The sequence below is a fragment of the Phasianus colchicus genome, chromosome 1, assembly GCF_987193195.1.
Source record: "Phasianus colchicus chromosome 1, bPhaCol1.hap1.1, whole genome shotgun sequence".
Classification (NCBI taxonomy): Eukaryota; Metazoa; Chordata; class Aves; order Galliformes; family Phasianidae; genus Phasianus; species Phasianus colchicus.
In genome coordinates this window covers 74,999,190-75,005,364 of record NC_143436.1, presented here as the reverse complement: position 1 = coordinate 75,005,364, position 6,175 = coordinate 74,999,190, and the positions used below count along the sequence as shown (strand labels likewise).

Sequence of the window (6,175 nt, the reverse complement as noted above, 5' to 3'; positions counted from 1 at the left end):
CATAATTTTAACTGCTCACAGAATAGTTTTTAGCCAGTGAATCAAAATGCATACAACTATCTGCTATAAATTGATCTGTCACTGTACTGCGCCTTCCCCATGCCCTGGTTCCAGCCCAGACAGCGTTAATAGTGCACCAGTGTTTGGCTGTTGCTGAGCAATGGGTGCACCCCTGGGACCATGCTGGGCCACTTGACAGGGCAGATTTGCAGTTCAGCAGGGAGGCAGGGGGTGTGAGGCAAGGGCACGGTCACAATACCAGAAGAGCTTGTTATCATCAGCTAAACTGAGCACCTCACTGCTTGACCTTTTGCAAGACTGTGAAACAGAATAAGTTGCAGCATTGATCTCATCCAATAGTGACTTCTTTCCATTCTATAAGTTGGTCAGAGATTCTGCTCTATATTTCCCACTTTTAACCACGCCACATTCTTTTCTTTTCTTTTATCCCATAGCTGCACAGTTCCCTCTAAAGCCTTTCAAAACCTAATCTACCAAATAGAATCAACATTATCACTGTTTATTTACCCCTTCAAAGAAATTAGTTTTCTAAGGCAAAACCTCTATTAATAGAAACCATGTTGACTTTCCCATGGAAATTTTCCACATTTATCAGACATTCATTGATCCAGTTCTCTATTACAGTCTATTATTTTGCCCAGTAGAGAAAACCACATTCTGTCACAGTTTGAAGAGTCAATCACGTGACACCCCTTCCTCACCTTGGGAGAAAGGAGGGGGGAAGGAAGAAGGAAAAAAACAATTGAGATAGAAGAAACTAATTTATTAAAATGAATGTGAGATAATCCAGAGCAATAAATCAAAACCAGTGAATCGAAAAATCATGTGGAGGGTCCTGGGAAATGCAGTACATTCTAGCATACCTTCCCCTTGAAGAATCAAAACTCGCATGAAATTGCTAAACATGAAACAAAGCTTTACACTGCACTATGTCTCTGCACCCAACAGCCTGTTTGTTGTATGACATTATGATACAGAAGGATGCAATCAGGACACACCCAAACAATATGAATGTGGAGTGAATTGCCTCCTATAAACTATGGGCTTACATCCACACTCAGGACTACAGTACAGATCTGATGTAGAAGTATCTTGACCTGCTACCTCCCAGTTGCTTCAAGCCCAGTCCTATAAGAATTTGTTTTCTGTTTGAGTCACACGTTGTCAGGAAGTTGCAGCTCATCAGATCAGACTCTCAGCCAGCAGCCATGAAGAGCATTAAGAGCTTCCACATTAGAGTGAAATGCTTTCTATCTCTACTCCCTCACACACTGACTGAAAAATCTGCTACAAGCTAAAAACCATGCACAAAATTTTAGAGGTCATCATTGACAAAAACTCTGGGAGAGCTGAATCATAGAAAAGGGGTTGAAAAGGACCATAATGATCATCTAGTTTCAAGCCCCATGCTGTGGGCAGGGTCACCAACCACTAGACTAGACTGCCCAGAGCCACATCCAGCTTGGCCTTGAGTGCCTCCCGGGATGGGGCATCCACAACCTCCTTGGGCAGCCTGTTCCAGCACATCACTACCCTCTGTGTGAAAAAATTCCTCCTAATATCTAACCTAAACTTCCCCTGTCTTAGTTTAAAACCATTACCCCTTGTCCCATCACTATCCACCCCTTTCAACAGTTGTATCCCCTCCTGTTTATGCGTTCCCTTCAAGTACTGACAGGCCACAATGTTTCCCCAGAGCCTTCTCTTCTCCAAGCTAAACAAGCCCAGTTCCCTCAACCTTTCCTCATAGGAGAGGTGCTCCAGTCCTCTGATCATCTTAGTGGCCCTCCTCTGGACCCATTCCAAGAGCTCCACATCTTTTTTGTGCTGGGGACCCCAAGCCTGAACACAGTTCTCTATATGGGGCATCACAAGAGCTGAGTACAGGGGACCATCACTTCCTCTCCCTGCTGGCCATCCCTTTTTTTTTTTTTAATGCAGCCCAGAACATAATCAGCCTTCCAGGCTGCAAGCACACACTGCTCATGTCCAGCTTCTCATCCCTGAGGAACCTCAAATCTTTCTCAGCAAGGCTGCTCTTGAGGACATCTTCTCCCAGTCTGGGATTGCCCCAGCCCAAGTGCAGCACCTTGCATTTGGCCTTGTTGAACTTCATTAGGTTCTCATGGGCCCACTTCTCCAGAATGTCCAGGTCTCTCTACTGCACCACTCAGCTGAGGATGCACTCAATGCCATTGTCTATATCATTGATGACGATGTTGAAGAGCACTGGTCCCAAGACCAACCTCAACCCCTGAACGGTCGACTTGTGACCAGCTTCCACTCAGACATAGAACCATTAATCACAACCCTTTGGCTTCATCCAGCCAACCAATTCTTAATCCACAGAACAGTCCAAATACCCAGCATTCCTCAGAATACCCTTTGAAAATCCCAGTTGTAATGCTTAGAACAACCTTTACTCCCTTCTTCTTCTCAGTTTCTCCTTTCCCAGAATCATTTACCTATTTCCTACCCTTCCACTCACCTAAATGGAAAACTGGCAACACATCAAAGGTAGAACTGCCTTTTGTTATGGACTTTTGGTTACAGGACTGAACTCCACCAAAAGGTAGCCAAAGGGAAGGGATTCCAGGCCAGAACATCCCTTTCTGTCCTTCACTTTCCAGTACTAATTGAGTTTCCTACCATTTTCAGTATAGTACAGCATGAGCTCAAGGAACTTGAGGAGCAAGAGGTTTTTGTCAATGGTGCAATGAGAGAAGACTTCAGAGCATTTCCCAGGAAATTATATTACACTTTCTAACTATCTTGCAGTTGTGCCTTTTAAATGACATGAAAGACTACGAACTATGTTATTTCAGTGTAACACTCTACAGCCACTGAAGCTAAGCCACTACCTCCTTCAGAGTAGTGAATGGAATCAATCACATGTTCTCAAGAAGAACTAACTGCACATACACTAAAGCAAGACACTTAATATGAAAATAAGAAATACTTCTAGTTTGGGCCCCAGTCCTTACATATTATGTATATATTAGATATGATCAGGATAATTATTGCTTGTAGAGTTATGTCAAACCATTTATTTGACTATATAACAGCACAGCAATCAATGGGTAAAAGACAGGCAGACAATTGGACATATATTGCCTAGTTGTTCAGGTCCCTAGAGACGACTATTTGCTCTTCTCTAAGGGCTGACTATGCATTTGCCAGGACTGCATGCTCTACTAAATTAGGTGTCAATAACAGAGTGATTTGATGTTGCCCTGTGTCCATTTTCAGATTCCCAAAAGACTGTGGTTGTCTGGTGCTTTTGATGAATAGCTCAGATACTGCTTCTGTATAGCCACTGGAAGTTGAATCATAGAATTCTGAATTCCCAGAAATCAGACACATGTGAACCTCATATGGGATTCTTCCTGCCTCCTTCCTCTCACCCCTGCTTACATTTAAATTACCTGAAACTGAGACCACTAACCTCTTCAATGACAACAAGAAAGTCACTATGCAAAGAAAGTTTTCTGTCCACAAATGCTGTATTCTGTGCACAGAGTGAAACTTCACCAGCTCCACGATGAGAAGGTGCAACTTCTTTTACAGCGCCCTGACACAACAGACTTGCATCATCCAGCCTACTGAGAGAAAAAAAAAAAAAAAAAAAAAAGTTGTGTTAAAAAAATACCAAAGAGAAATATCTTACTTTGAATGTGATGTTGGAGGAGTGCAGTCAGTAAGTCCATGTGTATATACATAGGTTTGTGTGTGCGTGTGATTAATGCTTGTTAATTATGGCTTGTTTGTATATATTACGCATGATTTATGATTAAGTAGCGATGTAGAATAAGAGGTGGAATGCCATGGTTTTATGATTTTTTGTTATTGTATTCCACATCATGACATCATGTAGTGCACTGGGAGTTAAAGCGTTAATGCTCAAGTTCCGGGTACCTATGGATATTTCTGTAAAAAAAGATAGCTTACATGTTCCTATGATGTATGGTGAGGATGTATATTAAAGTAATCATTTGTGGACTTCAATTCAAAGGAAAAACACTGAGATTCAGACTTCATTTAATTGTTATGAGTGGCTGACAGGTGTAGCCCAGGAAGTTAAACATGTTGAAATGCTACAAGCAGGCTTTACAAGGTAGTAATTTCATTCATATTTTCACACAGTATTTTCCACTAAGACGATTCCATTTCCCTCTCAGTACAAAAGCGTGAAAGTAGTTTCCTCCACCATGAAGACCATGCACTTCCTACTCTTCATGTTCCTACAACTCTTCTTACAGCTCTACACTGATTCAAACAACCAGAAAAAGGAGAGTAAGAAGAGGCAATGATGAAAACACACCAGTGAGCAAGTCCTGGGCCTAAGGATGGCAATAGCATTGCTACAGCCCACAGAAGAAGAAAGAAGTGGGAGAAGCATTAGAGAGAAGGAGAATACAAAGGGAGCAAGTTTTTTGAAGAATACTATTTACAAAACAGAAAAATAAATATAAATGCACACTTACAGAAATTCTATAAAGAAAAGCAATGCCAAATAACCATTTCTAAATTACCCCAAAAAAGCAATGGTCACAGTCCAGTTAAAGAAAGAAATATTTGTTTACCCATCCCAAGGATCAGAGCTTAACAAATACTCCAAAAGAAGGGATTGCCAGTCACAAAATATTCCCTTAAGCCAGCTAGCCCTCAAACGAGGTTTAGGGGAAGGTGGAACCTGGTTCCAGTCATACAAGTGAGCTGCTTTCACCTGTGCTCTGAGGGCTGGCCGTGTGCCTCCACCAGGGGCTCAATCATTGGTTCAGGCTCTGACTTAGCAATCCCCATACACTCCACCCCTTCATGGTGTGAACCAATGATTGAGCATATCAGCGGCAAACTATTCTGTACAGTTTATAACATAACAGATGTTATTTCATATGACGTGGATACAGCTTTTACCATCACAATATAAAGTGTGCAGAGTTTTCAGTTATATCTTTTCAGCTTGGAAGATGCTAAAAAAGTCCACTGTGACATGTCACTGAAGGATCAAGATGTCACAGGATCAAGATGTTGTGAAGATCCTTTAGAGGCACTGGGACATACTTGTGTCCACTTATGTCACTTCTGCCTCTGCTGGTGGTCTTGGTGGGCCATGGATTTCGTGAGGAGTAGAGTAAGTATTTAGTCAGTATCAGTATGGACAAGTCCACTCTCCACAGAGTAGAATACACACAGTATTTCTGTCTTGAGTTAATATTTTTGCTTGCACAGTAGCATGCCCAGATCACTCATACCATACCTTTTGCCCTGATGTTGACGGTATTACTGTATCAGGTACCAAAGAAGGAGGTCCTAATTTGCCATAGTGATATGATTAGTGTCTCCTTAGTGATGAAAATCGGAGTTTGCACTATAATTGTCAGTTACTTGGGGGATGACTGCTCCCTCTTCTTCAGTCTCCCCCAACATGCAAGTAGGCCATACCACTTTGGTTCTATTTGCACCTCCCAAGACCATTTTATCTTATGTGTACCTGGTTCCAAGTCTTCTGGGGCAGGGAGCAGAACATTGTTCATTGTCCTAGTTTGGGGTTTTACAAAAGTATTATTTCCTTTAATTTGTATCCTAATGAAGAGAGGCCTGAGTAGTTTATAGCACATGCATGGCAGCGGGTCTGCCATCTCCGGGTCTTTCGCGCAGATCTCTCAGTGTTTCATGAAGTTGTTCAGTCCATCCCTGCAAGCACTACAGTTCTGTTTTCAGAGCAGCCTTGAGATACCATTGTAACTTATAATCAGGCCTGGTCCTGTCAGACTGTAAGGCAGATGGAATCAACATTTGATGTTGTTTTCTTCAGTCCATTTTTGTACCATTTTTTATGTGACATGTGTACCCTCGTTGCTTCTGGAGTCCTATATGCTGCCATCAATCTGGTTAAGGCCTTAACAGTACAGGCTTGGTTTGCTTTTTGTATCAGATAGCTTCCATCAGTCCATTTTTGGGTCCCTCACTACAAGAAAAACATTGAGGTTCTGGAACATGTCCTGAGAAGGGCAATGAAACTGGTGAGGGGTCTGGAGCACAAGTCTTACGAGGAGCAGCTGAGGGAGCTGGGATTGTTTAGTCTGGAAAAGAGGAGTCTTAGAGAAGACTTCATTGCAGTCTACAGCTTTCTGGAGGGAGGCTGAAATGA

General features: G+C 42.2%; 1 protein-coding gene across 4 annotated transcripts in view; it reads right to left on the bottom strand.

Annotated features, from left to right (window-relative positions):
• Window positions 1–812: 812 nt before the first annotated feature.
• The window catches only part of LOC116237221 (potassium voltage-gated channel subfamily A member 6-like), a 48,537-nt gene continuing 43,174 nt past the window's right edge, over window positions 813–6,175 (bottom strand). For all 4 annotated transcript variants that reach the window (XM_090148026.1, XM_090148021.1, XM_031606221.2 and 1 more), the window contains one exon: window positions 813–3,623. The gene's annotated coding sequence lies outside the window, so the exon portion shown is untranslated. The remainder of the gene's footprint in view (window positions 3,624–6,175) is intronic.